The sequence below is a fragment of the Hermetia illucens genome, chromosome 2 (assembly GCF_905115235.1).
Source record: "Hermetia illucens chromosome 2, iHerIll2.2.curated.20191125, whole genome shotgun sequence".
Classification (NCBI taxonomy): Eukaryota; Metazoa; Arthropoda; class Insecta; order Diptera; family Stratiomyidae; genus Hermetia; species Hermetia illucens.
The window spans coordinates 140411705-140428878 of record NC_051850.1 but is presented as its reverse complement, the minus strand read 5'-3'; the positions used below and the strand labels follow the sequence as shown (position 1 = coordinate 140428878).

Here is a 17174-nt window from a genome sequence, read left to right as displayed (position 1 = left end):
ATTCAGAAACCTATTCGCCCAATTTATATTGAAAGCGCGTTAAATTTTTAGGATTTCTAGAAGCAGCCATTGCAACGGCCGCTATGGAGGTACCCCATCCTACTTATGTGAGTGGGGACTACAAGTTTTCCGGAAGACAACAGTAGCTCATTCCTAAAACAGCATTCTCAGTGACATCCCAAAAGTTTCACATTTTCTAGATTTTGTGTTGTCTTAGAATAAAGGTTAAAAAGAAAAACTTCCTAATTCCTCAGTTTGTTGATCATCAATCCAAGAATCTTTTTCGAACATGTTACGAAAGAGATCAACCTTTGCCCGCTTAGGCCTGAACTTATAGGCGTTTTTCATCACGAATATAATCTATACCCATGACGTGTTATGAATTGTATAGGAGGGGGCAAACGACACCCAGTAACCATTTCGGTCACGCTGTTGCCAAAGCAAAGACAGAGGCAACGTCTGGTCAGTTGCCTGTGCTTTGAATGAAACCGGATTTTTTAAAAAAAGATAGTTTCGTCTGCTCGAAAAACAGTGAGTGCTGTAATTTACCTTAGAGTTTTAAGGGGGGTCGTACTAGTAGAAGCCATTCAAAGGGTTGCGCTGACATTCTAGGTAGATGCCAGACGATCTAAAACACTGGTTTGACATGCCTTTTGACGATGCTACTTGTTATAGTGTCTAAAGGAGGGCACTTTGAACGAGTTTACCCAAAATAATAAAAATTTGATTTCATACAAATATTCATTCAAGTCTTCATGTATTTGCTCATTAGTAACCTGGTTGACGTACGATGTGGCAGATATACTGGAAAAAGAATATGCTTGGGGGAACGTGTTTCACCAGAAACGGATCTTGTTATCAAAAAGTCACAACCCATCCAGTACCTTGTGTATCTTTCCATAGTTCTTATTAGTCATGATGATTACCTCAGTGAAAATTACTAAAAAATATTGTGTAGAGGAATTGGAAAATGTTTCAGATGTGTAAGATACGCGACAATTTAATGCAATATGATCATCTTCAAGAAGGAGTCGTGAAAAGGGATTATGGAGAATGTCTTCCGGATGAACATAATAATTCTCAAGTTCGTGGAAAGATGTCAATTAATGTGCAAGAAAAAAAGCCCATAATCATTCAACAGACAAGTAGAGAAGGTGAAGATCGACAGGGCCAATATGGACAATTTTTCTTTGGCAAATAAGGATTTCATTGGTGTGAAACAAAAATTTAAAAGTATCAGTGCACTCAATGTACGACTTCCGTGACCATTCAAGTGGAATAGAATCTTCAAAGATGCAATGAAACCTTTCATGAAGGTATGTATTGAAATCTGTAGTTTTCATGACCATGTTTCTATAGATGAACCTTTCATCGGTGCAATATATTTCAAGTGTAAATGTAACCAAAGCCAGAAAGATATGGTCGCAGGTGATGTCAAAACCAGCTATCCATAACATTTAAATTTATCCTAATATGGAAGATGAGGAGAAAAAAGTGGTGGTAGATTTCAGTAAACACATTTGAGTAAAAACATTACGTGTCCCCAATATGCGGTTGGCCTTCCTCATCGACCCTGATGATACAGGCAAAAATTGAAACACAATTCTCGATTGAGGATGAAGCAATAAATGCAGGGAGCCAATGACAAAAGACTATTCCTCGTCAGGCGGACAAATCGGTAGTCGTCCAGGTAATTTTTAAATTAATAAACACAGAAGCAGCAAAGCTATTTATGGTTTGAGTTGAAAATGGAGCAGCAACAATGAAAATAGATATAGATAGATAGAAATATTTATCATTGAACTCGAGAAGAGGCTGGTGTTTTTAGCGAATATGAAAAGAAAATCAACTAAAGAGTTTGTAATTAGAAGATATTGCTTCTGTTCATGAAAGAGGGACAGAAAAATATTATAATTTACTGATTCTGCAGCAAACTTCTTTGCACCTCCAATCAGAACGACATACAATGGCGGACATGGAGGACTTCAACACGACTACACTGACATCCGAGTGCTCTCTCATCGAGTCATGGAGCTTGTGACAATGGCTCTGGATTTGGCAAGTAGATTCAGACCAAAGATAAATACCAACAAAACCAAGGTTCTCAGTCTGATGGGCCATCACACTCTCAATATCTGCATTAAAGGGGAAAGCATCGAAAGTGCGCATCAATTTACATGTATATGGAGCGTCGTTTCTGTCGACAGTAGCACCGAACTCTACGTCATATCCGCCTTCACTGCCTTGTTTAAAATCTGCAAATGCAGTTTCATCAACACCAAGACCAAATTACTGTTCTGTGCTAGTGTTCTTCCTGTGTTGCTATATGAGAATGGCATATAGAATGTGAACCAGACTGCCACTCAAAAGCTTCAAGACTTCGTCAACAAACAAATTTGAGGTATTATAACTTTGTTAGTAATAGTGCGATTTCTACCAAACTTGGTAAGATCAGGCTCTATATTATAGCCTATATCGCTGGTACTAGGATGAACTTAAGGGGGGTTTCTAATCAATTACAAAAAATTGTAGTAATATACTATTATTAACTTTATTTAAACAGATATCGGCATGGAAGGTATTTCGGAGCCCAGGCACAATACAGTGTCAGCCTCCTGATTTTTTTCAGATTTTTCGGTTTGGTAGTTTCTGAGAATGGCCCCCTTAAAGAAGTGATCACCTTCAACCCCCCGCGCTCCCCACCCTTCCAACGAATGTCAAAACTAATTTCGGCTTTGAAAAGTACTAATCGGGACCTTTAATTTGATACCCCACATGACTATATTTGATGAAAAAAAATTGTACACCCCCCTTTTGCATGCATGGGGACCCCCCCGCCCTTAAATTCGACGTAAAAGAATGAATTTTACACAAAACCTTAAAAAGAATTTGGTCGCGTACCAGTTACCCTTGATTGAAGTGATCAGAAGACGGAAGAAGCGATGGGTACGCGATGCAGTGGAACTCACTCTCCAAAGAGGTCCAGAACCGTAGAAGGGTGTAGGGCTGGTGATAGTTTCTGAAAATGGCCTGTTGATTTAAATGTGCAATTGTAGACCCCCTCCTTTTACTTCTCTTTGCATATAAGGCAAACCAGCCTTAAACTAAATGCAAAATGATCTCGTGCAGTGCGTATTTGGAGACTCATTGTTCCGATTCCGATCAAATTTCGTGTCAATATCTTTTTTTTAATCAAAACTAACATCTCTTCAATTAACAGAAGCCATCTTTCTGCCACTTTTTATTTTTAATCAATTATTGAACTAGCCAATGACCCCTTAAGAATGCCAAATAACGATGGGGGCTCTATAACCATTTACTTTGACCATACGTAGTAGACATAAAAAATCTGATTGGAGAGCGATGTTAGATGTAACTGCTATTTTGTGGATTCTGCAATTTGGGATAAAAACTTTTTTCCAAATTCGAATCAACAGCATCATTCTGGGTTTCATCATCATCAACGGCGCAACAACCGGTATCCGGTCTAGGCCTGCCTTAATAAGGAACTCCAGACATCCCGGTTTTGCGCCGAGGTCCACCAATTCGATATCCCTAAAAGCTGTCTGGCGTCCTGGCCCACGCCATCGCTCCATCTTAGGCAGGGTCTGCCTCGTCTTCTTTTTCTACCATAGATATTGCCCTTATAGACTTTCCGGGTGGGATCATCTTCATCCATATGGATTAAGTGACCCGCCCACCGTAACCTATTGAGCCGGATTTTATCCACAACCGGACGGTCATGGTATCGCTCATACATTTCGTCATTGTGCAGGCTACGGAATCGTCCATCCTCATGTAGGGGGCCAAAAATTCTTCTTTCACAAGTTCACAAGTCTTGTGAATTCTTCTCTCAAACGCGGCCAAGAGTTCGCAATTTTTCTTGCTAAGAACCCAAGTTTCCGAGGAATACATGAGGACTGGCAAGATCATAGTCTTGTACAGTAAGAGCTTTGACCCTATGGTGAGACGTTTCGAGCGGAACAGTCTTTGTAAGCTGAAATAGGCTCTGTTGGCTGACAACAACCGTGCGCGGATTTCGTCATCGTAGTTGTTATCGGTTGTGATTTTCGACCCTAGATAGGAGAAATTGTCAACGGTCTCAAAGTTGTATTCTCCTATCCTTATTCTTCCTCGTGTTTGTGTTTGACCAGTGCGGCTTGATGTTGTTGGTTGATTCGTCTTCGGTGCTGACGTTGCCACCATATATTTTGTCTTCCCTTCATTGATGTGCAGCCCAAGATCTCACGCCGCCTGCTCGATCTGGATGAAGGCAGTTTGTACGTCTCGGGTGGTTCTTCCCATGATGTCGATATCGTCAGCATAGGCCAGTAGTTGGGTGGACTTGAAGAGGATCGTACCTCTTGCATTCACCTTAGCATCACGGATCACTTTCTCGAGGGCCAGGTTAAAGAGGACGCATGATAGCGCATCCCCTTGTCGTAGACCGTTGTTGATGTCGAATGGTCTTGAGAGTGATCCTGCTGCTTTTATCTGGCCTCGCACATTGATCAGGGTCAGCCTAGTCAGTCTTATTAATTTCGTCGGGATACTGAATTCTCTGGGTTTCCCTTTTTTTAAAATGCTAGATGCTTCTGTGCACTTCTCGTTCGCAGTCTTAGAACATTTATGGAAGTTTGATTAGTTATTTAGTTAGTTAGATAGTTCGGTTTTAAGAAAGATTGGAACAGATTCTTTCTTCTGTAGTGTCCCCCACCAACAGGAGAATTATACTAAGAACTTAGCTCGATGGCTTTTACTCCAAGTTTTTCAAATTAAAATTTTCGGATAACCTTTCCAAATAACCCTAGAATGGATTTATCTTTTAGCCACCTTAATTTAGAGGACTAAATTATTCTAATCGGTAGAAAGAAGGGAGACGCTTTAGAAGCCAAATACCTGTTGGGAGAAATCTAACCCACCTGTGACCCATACAAAGGATATTTTGACAAATGCGACTATTTTGCTCAGTGAAGTCTTTCTTTTAATGAGAGAAAAATACAACCTTCCAGAAAAGTTATATTACTTTTTTGGGATGATACCGAAAAGCTAGTTACATTCAATTTAATGAACTGCTATCGCACCGTGTTGGCCAATTATTATTCTGATAAATTGAAATAGAATGGCTCGGAAGACAAGTGGTTTCCCAAAGGTGATATGTATCCACGCAGTACTTGCCACAATGGACTTGTCGAAGACAAAATTTGTTATGGTTTGGTTCTACTTTCAGGAGTCACTTTGTCTGTGTCAATCGTGCTATTTGACACCTTCTCTTTAAGACTACGTTCATTCTAAAAATAAGAGACTTACAAAGCATATTATTTCTAATAGTAAATGGAATTGCTATTCAAGGATAAGTAGTTATGCTTACTATCACAATTCATACGTCCAGAATCTGACAATTTGAGGAAGCCTCTTTCGCGCGGGGCAGCGCTCTTTTTCACAGTTACCTAAAAGTAACGAGGTGTTAGTTAATCCCTATCTCCGCTGATGTGTGTGTGAATTAAAAACGTGCATTTCCAATAGACCCTTAAGGTGCAAAAGTGTTCATGGTTGTCTCCCTTTTCATATTTTTTGTCTCTTTATGAGTGACTAATTTGGGCTCCTTGGGTAGGTATTCCTGTGACTACAATTCATAGCAAAAGATTTTTCGAGTAAATAGGTCAAGTATTGTAATGTTACAAGCTAACCATAAAATGTCGGTACTGCTTCTGAGATAAGGCTAAGAGCTAAACGGACAATATTTCGCAATAATATTGCCAACATTCGATATTAAAGGGGGCCGTCATCTTCAGTGCTGGATATATAATCCTTCTAAAAAGAGAGGGGGCGATCAGACCCGAGTCTGCAAAAGACTCATCTGAAGTGGCACTTGCCACGAAGCCTCACCGGAAGTTATCTGGTACCATGTAAACCCGGATGTCCCTCTGGGAACATATGTTCCAGGAGAACTGCTGCAGGCTGTGCTATCGACTCGTCAGACTGCTCTAATCGTGTGGACACCGCTAAAGATTAGGAAACCATATATGCCATGCAGAATCGAAATCATGCAATCGCATCTAAATAAATGCGAATTCGTTTTCGGAAACTATTTAAGATTTTTAAAAGAGCGGAATAAAATTAGTTTCAAACTTGAGTGCGGATCGCAAAGCAATAATCTAGATTTTTGTTTGCTGGGCTAATTTTCTTAAAGAAATTTGAAATACGGGAAAGGCTGGCGTGTTTCAAAGATTGTTTTGCTCTACATAGTTATAGTTTGGTAGCATGAAGCTTGGAAATGATTTATTGTTTGTCTCCTGTCCTTATTATCACCACACTTAATGCTGTGCAAATGATAAGGCTACCCTGGACTGAAATTCAAACTCTTGGCAGCAAGGTGGAGAGGCTGGCGTACAACCACCATCCCTACAGTTGCACCGTCATTATTAACCGATGGATATTATTATCGTATCAACCTTTCGCGCGATAAAGGACGGTGTACAAATTCAGATAATAAGACTACTTATCAGAACCCTAAAAACCCCCCTAAAAATAAAATTGGAGCTCCCAAAAAGGAGCAATTGAAAACTTACATAACTCATAAGGCAATAGTCCCATAATACAGCACTTAAACAATGAAATCCATTTTCAAAGTAGACTTACTCCGAACTCATAGGTCAAAGCACAAATTTACTCAAAACAGTAGTAAACGTAACTATAAAAAACATTTGAAAACATTGACTGAAGCAACCTCTTTGCTCACTTATCCCCCGTAAGCTGAGCACACAAATTAATTTTAGAACATGCTAACACGAACAGTAATCAAGATGAAGTGTTAATCCAAACAAGAGACGGAACTAGAATAGAATGGCATGGACACTGCCAGGGGAAAATGGGGAAAATAAAAAACCCCATTTATATAGCCATCGTTGCCCAGGAAAAGTGCAAGGAACTACTTTATGCATGTGTATTCCTCAGATGCAATAAAACTGACCTTAGCCACCGTTAATGAACGACAAACAGACACGTTACTCTGTACATATTGAATAATGAGAGGAGTCCCAGTCGCTCCAAGCAAACTACAGGATTGCTTTACCGCAGAAAACCGAGGGCTGCAAGGTATAAGTGCACACTCGTCTACACAGGGATTTAGTGTGGGATTATCGCAAATTAATTCAAGAATTGAGTATGGTATGCAGGAGGAACACATACCAGCAACAGTGGTAGAATTGCGTGCATTTCGTGAGGCAGGTCATCCAGTCATCCATTCGGTTTTAAATAAAATGCAATGAAACTGCAACAATACGCTCAACATTTAATTAATTAACTAATTGCATTTAATTCCAGGATGCAATCTATTTTAACTGCATTGTTGGAAGTGGCGTTTGGTTTGGATTTTCACTAGGCACGAAGCTTAGTGTCTGTCTATGTGGCCCGCCTTTTTCCGGATGTACTTGTAAAATTTGCATTTAAATCAATTAGGAGACGAACTTGTCTATTTGAATATTCTTGATGCTATCACATGCAGAATGGCTTGCTTGCGGTGCATTTTCCATAATTTGGTTGTAAATGAGAAGGTGGGGTGACCAGGGGTCTTGATATCAAGGTGGGGCCTTTATCGGTACATGCAGATTAGTTGATATGGCTGCCCTATTATTTGAGCAAGCAAGAATATATTTTGATTATGTTTTATCTCCCAAATCTTCCTAACATAATATTTTGAAGTAAGGAAATACATAGATATATTAAAACAGTGATGTTTTCTTTTTAATTTCAAAGACGTTTTCCCCGAAAAGTGCAGGGATCCATCTGCAAACATGAAACTTATATGCGAGTTGATACTCTAGGTCACGTCTTACTAATAGTTTGCAACATTTAGTTGTGAAACATTAGCGAAGAATCTCTCAAACTGACTCATAGTAATCCCTAGTAATTAAAAAATATGTAAAACCCTCCAATAACAAATAATTGTCACTTTAAGTAAAAATGAACCACGAAGGTGAAGGAAATCTAGATAAATTTCAGAAGAGAAGCACCCAGACTTCAGCGCATTTGAAGAAGCAAACAACACTCACTATATATACATGTTAGCACTCATCCATAAGCCCGCAATTGGATATCCCTTCAAAAATGAAATTTTCCTCGTCATTATATCTTGTATAAAAATAATACCAGCGCAGCCAACAATTCAAAAGGATGAAAAAATAGCAAACTCAAGAGGATGCTTTTCGCGACTTTCGATAGGTAAAAATCGCGAACAATTGAGGAAATTGTGCGTGAATTCAGGAAATTTATTTCAAGCTTTCCCGCAGATGATGGGGGTCCATCGTGGCTATTAGCAGCCATTAGGAGTTGGCACACAGGCACAATAATTTTCCCTCTATTTTGTTGTTGTTTTTTCTACCTAAGAACAGAAAGAAGAAAATAATTTACAACATAATCGTCGCGTACACTATTGTGAGTCAACCGTTTAACTAAGAAGAGGTTGGGTCTCGTTACAGTCGAGAGATTTTCCGTTCACGGTCTGGTTACTTCATTAGCGATTCGCTAATGGTATAGGCAAATCTATGTGGCTTGGGAAAATTAAAGAAATTCAAACAGTTTTTTAAAGATATTTGGTGAATATAGTTCAGTGGAATTTGTGGGTGGCAATAATGATAAAGCTACCATGTCATTCAAGAAAGAGAACCACCAAATGGAAAATTTGCGTTGAAAATAATAAATATAGGAGAGGTTTGCGATCAACCTTCAGAGTTGTTTGATTCTTCCGAATACTGCATCTACTTGCATGTTTTACGAGCATCATGCGCCATAAATGTTGGCTTTCAAGCCAGCTAAGGAACACTCCTGTTCAATTAGGGTAAGAACGCTAGTGAAAGCCATCGGATGCTCGTGATAGATTACGACGGAGATTTCGATGCCTCCCAGAGGATGACTTGAAGTTGAAGAGCAAGAACGCTCTATGTTCTTCAAATTGAAGCCACCATTTACGAAGCATCCAATTGAAAAAAAAAATTGAAGACACCACCTTGCAGCGCAAAGTGGGTACTCTACCAATTCAACAAAAACAGATGAAAAAATGTGAGTTGATGTATCACATCCTGGAAGAGGAAGAGGAATAGACCAACTACAAGACACAGAAGCAGCAAAAAATCATAGGGTTCACACAATGGATCCTCCTCTCATCGGTGCCAAAACCCAATCGTTTCGCTGGTAGGGCCACCGCGGGTAGTATACCAGTAAATACTGAAACGCAGTCAGACGGTTATGGCTCCTGACGGAACTCGTCAACTTGAAATATCATTGAAAAGAGCCTGGAATATGCAAAATCAATTGGCAGTGGGACAACGCCCCAGCCCACTCAACGACTTAATTGAAAAACACCATTTCCGCCCTTGACCGGAAACTTTTGCCACATCGCTTCTCACTTGCACGCACTTTCGCAGCAGCACATCACCAAAAAGGAGGAAGTCATACAATAGGTTAATGGATGGGTCACCCCAAAGAAAAATTCCCCTTCAAGGATCTTTAATATTAGAAAAGTTTGGTCATTTTTTTAGTTTTAGGCGTGCCAGTCTTGCCCTAGGATTGACTCTGAATGCATTCAGATCATTCGGCGCATTGCTTGAGTCTGCATAGTGGAGGAAAAGCATTGTGTATCATCAACCTTCTTTGATACTTGCGCGTCGAAAATTTCGCACTTTTACTCTGATGTTAGTGACGTAAAGTGAAAAATAAGGGATTTTAGTGCCACTGGAAGAGTGTAAAAACGCGAACTAGAAGCATCTACCACCGAACTGCCTTCTTAGAATAAAAATACCCAATCTATGCCAAGTCCACACCTGTTGTTCATACCAGTGGCGGCAAGACCTTTTACATTTATACATAGACTACCTCCGTAGTTCTTGAGTACAGCACTTGGTTAAAAGCGTAGCACCACAGAGTTTAGACAGTCAGCATAAAATTCCCCACAAGGGCTTAAATTGGGAGAGTGGAGAAACTTCCAGAGAAGTACTCGGTTTTCGATCTACCAGATTTTACCTTTGACCGGCTGAAAATCACATCCTACTTTTTAATGCGTTTTTCTCGAAACTGCATATTGAAAACCTGCTGCCACCATAGCTCAAAATCTATCCAACGGAATTCTTTGAAATGTTCACGACTTATTCGGAACATATTTCTACGGTCCGCAAACTAGGATAATTGCGTTTCATTCGGTAGTTTTTTTTTTATTTATTAAAGAAGCCTTAAAAACACCAAAATTCACAAAAGAAAGTTCAACACGGCACCAAAAATTTAGTTTTTAATAAATTTTAATAATCCTAAGTCTGCAAGTCAAAATGCCGTTTACTTTTTTCTTTAAGATGATCGCAACGCCCTCTATCGTGGCAGCAGGAAAACATCTTTTTTTGGAGATGGGTGTATACATTGCTCTGTATTTCAATAATTAACTATGCTATCGGGCTGGAAAAATTACTATGCACCCTCAAGATATTAATAAATCTATGGTGAAAAATTTGTATTTGTATCTTCATCCAGTTCATCACAAAAAAATTCTAAAAGTGAAAAAAAAACGGCTTTCACACGAGATGACCCCCTTAAGCTATAGTCGATTACACATCGAAAATAAAGTCTAATAAGAACAGCCTAGAGATTTGCGACATTTACATGAATAAGAAAATTCATATGATGCGGATAGTGTACTGCTTTTGGGACTTTTGAAGGACTGGATGCCAACTGACTGACAAATTTATTGCAACCTGCTCGAATAGAGATCAATTGATCGCTGTTAGATAGACGAAAATAACAACTAACGGTTTTATCCTGCGCAGAGGGAACTCATCAGACGTTGTCTCAACTTTGCCTTGAGAGAAGCATAACCGAAAGTGGTTTTGAGGTGTTGCATATGTAAATTCACAAGCATATTATGGATGGGAATCAACTGACCAAAGCAGAACGAATTTATTTTTGGAACTGAGGGAGTCCCAGGTCTGATGATCGCCCTTAGTACTTATTTTCGCAAAATTACGTAGGATAAAACGAGTGGTCCAGGGTCCAAATAATGGGAAGCAGTATCCCGCTAATTAATCTGGTCCATGATCAAGTGGATGCTCCTGGGGGTATTTCCCTAAAACTGATTAAAGGTAAATCCAGATGTTTCTTCAAAGCGCAAGAGTCCCACTTCACCTCAGGCTTGCCCTGAAGTCGAAAATTATTTAAAATGAACAATAAGGCCCGAAGCTTAATATAATAAGATTCTGGAAATCTTTGTGCTTTTTGTAAGACTTGATGGGCGTGATGATACTACAATATATTGAAAGTAGGTCACTGCAGAAGGACACAGAGCCTCTCAGTTAATAATAATGTTAATTAGGACAAGAGGATTGAAACTGCAATTGAAAATGAAACATTTATTCAGATTTCACATAATATGAATACACAATTTAATTTAATCTCATTTCGGTGTTTTTCAATGGTTGTTGAATGTAATTCCACATTCAATTTAAATCATAAAAGGATCATGTGCTAATTTACAAACCTAGTGCCCCATATTTATGTTTGTTTATCTTCATCTTTCAACGTGCTCAATTGATTGCATCAGATCGCTACATGTAAGATAGAATCTAATCAATTTAATAAACATATCACTTACCATCTTTACATCACTTAAATAAATGCAACACACATATCACATGCAACTGCAATTGCATTTGCATACACGGAATACACACTTGTGCCCGATATATGTAGGGCTATCCTGGCTACGCATCTTTTTAATTTTCCATGCAAAACAGCACATGCATCTCTGTCAGCATCTCCTCTCCGTTCCTTGATTGATATCAAACTGTCAACGGGCACTCCTCTTGAAAACCATCATTTTGGTCTTTTATTCCAGGCTCAAGTTTGTTATAAACTAGTTTTCAATTTCAGGCTGAATTTAAATGCTACGCTCGCTACTGGAATTACTCCGTATAAATGAAAAGTAAAGTGGACTCGTTTAAATTCTAGACGATGAATCTTGGATGTATCAATCGAGTATAATGGAGTGCGACAAGTTGTTGTTGGCCAGTAGATACATGGATACGAGAATCTATAAAAGATACTTGAGATGCAGCACGGCTGCAAGTGCAATGTGCAAGCCGATCAGTCAATTATTTCCTTATATTGGAGAAAAATTGAAAACTTGTTGACACAGATATGTATGCGCATAAATTTGTAATGATTAGAAAACGAATCTTGTCTTGTTGTAGATAGTTAGATAGGAAATTGATCAGATATGCATTTATCTAGTTTCAAGCGTGCATGTCATTGAAGTGAGCTAATATCTTGGATTTTTTAAGCGTGGATAGGCTTAGGAATAAATTTCAAGCAAAATGAGGTAAAATTCAAATTAAGAACCATAAAGCCCGTCAATGGAGCATTCATTTTCATGTTCGCAGCACATATGTGAAGGCAACCTCCAGCTACATTGGTTCGAATTGGCTCCAAGATTATGAACCCACTCGAGCTGGTTTTCCGAGACAATCACTCAAATCAATGAGAATAGATAAGAATCAGTGTTGAAAGCCAATCCATACATGAAAAGACCTCACTATTGAAAAGCGCACGAGCTTTCATCCAAGCCACTTGAAAAAACCTTTTCAAACATCATCGAACCGTTGTTGTTTTCCGTCTGATAAACTTCGCTGATCGTAAAACATGATCGATCTTTGGTCACGCGTTATGCAACAGCAAACATCAAGTGTTTGATGACTGGCTGATATATTCTAAGCAGGCAACATGCCGTCTCCTTCAAGGCTACTTTGCTTCCATACTTCAATACGTATTGAAATCTTCGCTGGGTTTAAATATCCACAATAAAGGTTCGCGGCAGACACGCTGATCTGCTTGGTGAACGTTGTAAGACGAGTGACTGAAATGTCTTTTACGCGCTTAACCAGATGCTTTAAATTATAGAGAAAATGTAAATGCATCACAAACACGTAAAAGATTACAGAATTATAATAACTTAGAATAAAATTGCCTCTCATGACTCTATTGTCCTTCCCGTTGGTGGTAGCATCGTTTCGGTTGGCACTATCTGAAGTCGGTTGTAGTAGACAATTTTCGCGCGACATCAAAGATAATTTACCCCGCTACACTAGGTGTATATTATACCAATCGGTGCAGTAATCCATCAAGAAAATCGTGATGTTTAACGTAAGACGAGTCAGATTGAATCTTGAGTGGAAGATCCATGTTAAGGGGGTACTTGCATATGGAGATTCTGAAAGATTTTTGGTTAATTTTGAAAGAAATAGTATTGGAGGAACGGTTTTTAGCATCACTTTCTTCTTTATCTTGAGCTTGCCTTTCTTCCTCTCACTTAGATAGCGTTTGGGATTCGACCCGACAGGGCGTTTAAAGTATTTTGCACCTTTTGACAAGTGTCATGGACGATTGGAAACTATCGTCGGGATTCAGTATTAGCGGAGATGCTACGGGCAGATGGTTATTCTCCGCCGGTCGAAATTTTTTTTGATGACGACCTCTAGCTTCTTGGTTTGCATCGCCTAGTGCACCGTCACGATCACTAGCGGCACTTAATCGCATTTGAAAGAAGGAGGTTTAGCGGATACGCTGACGGAGTCATCCTGGAACCCGGTGAAGAAGCTCAATTTTTGCCAGATTCAATATACTCAATTAATCGCAGACTTAAAAAACTGGGCCCCCGGACTCCAGAGGGATCGTAGGATGGATTGCGGCAAGACTACCACCTCTTTAGCCCTTAACTACTGCCTCATCCAAACTTTCCGTTCGATATTCCATCCTCAATTCTCATTGCAACTTTTCTTCAACAATTCACCCAACCGGACCGAGGGGTGATCAACCCAAGGATGGTCTGAAGGCAACATCCAAGCACCCGCATCACAGCGATGATGCGTTCCAACGCAAAGTATGTGATTGTCGCAAACACTTTAAGTAGTGACGAGGTGGGTCTAATCTGCAGAGACATATAGTTTTCAATGGAAGGCAGTGCGAATCATACCACACAATAAGTGGATAGGACTCTTAGGATTATAGCACAGGTTGTAAAGATTACCGCTTTTACATCTTAATGTATAATTGAGTCCTAAGATCGATCCTTTTCAAAGCTTTCTGCAGATGTTACGGGACTAACCCGACCGCTGAAAGTACAACTGGGACTACCTCAATTTTTTATAGTTTTCCGGATTTTTTCTTGTTGCTTTTCAACAATATTCGATTATGAAGCATGCTCGCTTTTCCTTGAGAAGCAGAACTAGATTGAGTCTATTATGATTAACACTGTAGTCGGTGGCAATAATCCCACAGTAGTTTGAACCGATCATCTTCCAAAACTCCCTGCAGAGTTTGCTTATAATAAGAATGGTAGGTTGCCACTAAGTGAGACTTCAATGCAAGGTTTTGATGGAGAATCTTACAGACGTAGTTTTGACGCCAGGTGTACTCCGTACTGCTCAACATCCCAATAGATGTCATTTGCTGAATGGTTTCCTCTTCACAATTGGATAACCTACAACTGAAGTTGGCCATTGAGGAGTCACGAAGGATGTACAGTTGGTAATTTTCTGTTGGGAGGGAAGCATCCTGGATTGAAGTTAGGAATGATTCGGTCTCATAGGATCTTACACGGTTAGTCAACCGCACCACAAAAAATTTTCGATAAGTCTTTGGTGAACGGGTTTCTCTTATCACATGTCAATCCTCTCTTGAACTAAAGTAACATTTGACATGGAATCCCATTCTTTGCTTTTCAAGTTCAAAAAAGGTAATTTATTATCTGGGACGACGTCAGCCAGATGTAGAGGAGGCTAGAGGCTAGAGGATTGTTTGTCAAAGGAAAACTCACGAAGAGAATGTACTTGATTCTAGTGCAGTGTTTTTAAATCTAGAAAAGTAAGAACATCTAGCCACGCTACTTTGACGGGCACAATAGTCGAGATAGTGGGACCTTTGTTCGTTCGTGCGTTTGGTCGCCTTTGTCTTGCCCCACTGCTGTACGCTTGTCACTGAAACAGCATTAAGTGTGAGGATATTGGACACAGTCTGAATGAAAACTCAAACTAGTTGGATGCACTATCTCCGCAAAGGGGTGATCAGGAGACAAACTTTGATTTTAGCAACAACAGCGCAGCAACACCCTTAATCCTACACAGAACAAAACACTTTTCTAATACCTTTTTTTCTGGTTTGACGGCCATGTCTTTCAATTAGTAAAGTTGAACAACCTACGGCTACTGCTGTCCACTAAGTCCTTCCATATGTTTCAAAATTTTCCACGTGGCCGTGTAACCAGACACATTCAAAAAAATATTTTAAGGAGTTTGGATGTGATATGAGAGAAATACTCGGCCTGGAAAAAATTCAGAAAATGAGAGGAAAAGAATAGAGACGAAAGCAGCTACAAATCGAACTGCGAACTGTAAAGCCTAAGAAAACGGGCCCAACAAACAAAAAAAAATTGATTTTTATATGCCCTTAGACCGTGAAAAGGTCACTGAATTAGGTGTGAATATAGCGAGAAGGATTATCCCACGCAAGTAATTAAAGAGATGTTTGGACTTCGATTCTGGGCTTCTAAATGGATTTTGAATAGATTAACAAGCTATTAAGTAGGCCACTTCTTCATATAACAAAAGGACCCTTCAACATCTAAATTTTGCCTGTATCTAGGAGATACGTAAGATTCTAGTGTACGAACCCTTTTCAACGAAAATTATTTTAATCTCGGCCTATTAAATTTTGAACCAATTGTTCTTCGGAGTAGAAGAATTACCTTCGTCTAAAGATAATAGAAAGGGTAAGAAAATATTTTGACGAATGCTGAGCCATGGAAGATCGGTATCCGCATCAAAAAAGAATCTGCCGATGGTCCCAAATCTTCTAATAACACGGTTAAGGTTTAAAGAGGAAACTACCAATCTAATAGAAAAATACGTGGTAGATGACAAGATGGGTAGAAAAGTCATTGTCGATTTTGAAAGTTTGTGTCACAGCCTGAAAAGTTTTTTTAGCTATTTTCTGTGATAAATACCATTAGCGAGCTCCACATTCATAAAGGTACTACAGCCAACGAAAGAAAATTAGTGTATTAGTATCAATTAGTAAAATTGATGATGATTATGCGCAGGATCGCTTGCAAAAGTTATAAATTCAGTTGGTTGGAGCTCAATATGAACATCCAATTCGTTAAAATATTTCCAATAGTCCTAGCTGTATCAGAAGTAAAAATGAAACCTAGAAGAGATTCATGAGTAAAAACCTTTTATTCTATTATATATTCCAAGTCCATTTTGAATTCCGCTAAGTAGAGCTGCCCTTAAAGTGTGCACGTTTTAGTTGTAGCTAAAAAACCAAAATACCCCGAAGACATAGAGACTAGCAAACGCAGTGGTATCCATTCACTGAAGTTGTACCGACTAGAATAATTATAAAACCAGGCCTCATAGACTATTATACACTATTTATGTAAGTATCTAAGTATTATTGCAGCATATATATGTACATATATATAACAAAAGAAGTTCTCTTGCAGCTGCCTAGGAAAATCTCAGTCTTGGAAAAGCATCGTCCGTCGGCTGTTGCTTTGTGTGAAAATGAAAATGACAATTACATGATATTAGCAGAGCTTCTTAAATAAACTACTTGACCTTCAAAATGCTTGTAATTATGTAGAATTAAATTATGCAATATATGCATATATTGTGTATATTCTTTACAAGTTTTATGTTTCCATGTCAAGGGTAAAGTAAAGATTAAATGCTGCGATGCTTGGACTTAATCGATTCCATTTCGACATTATGTGTTTCAAGTGGAATGTTGATGTTTATAGAGTGCGAATCTAATAAATTTTATTCTGAGTTCTAGAATTCTAGATTGGGTGATGGGTGCTGGATGTGGGTAGAGTAATTATCGTGAAGACGACTAATTACATCTTAATTTACAATTAGAACAGCGTCATTGTGCTATGATTATACAGGGACTGGCATAATTTGAGCGAGCGTGGTGGTCAGTTTTGTTTATGGGTCTCTGGGACATTAAATCAAAATCTGATATTTCCATCAGATAATCAGCCCGCAACCTTCAAAAACAATTTTTGATTATTTCATGAAAGACTGCTGTTGTTTGGTTTTGATGAAAAATAGGCTTTCTGTTTATTGGCTTTGAGCTCC

General features: G+C 39.0%; 1 protein-coding gene across 2 annotated transcripts in view; it reads right to left on the bottom strand.

Moving 5' to 3' along the window:
- Positions 1-17174, bottom strand: part of LOC119647625 (cell death protein hid) — an 85003-nt gene that overhangs the window by 22029 nt on the left and 45800 nt on the right. The gene's annotated exons all lie outside the window — the stretch shown is intronic.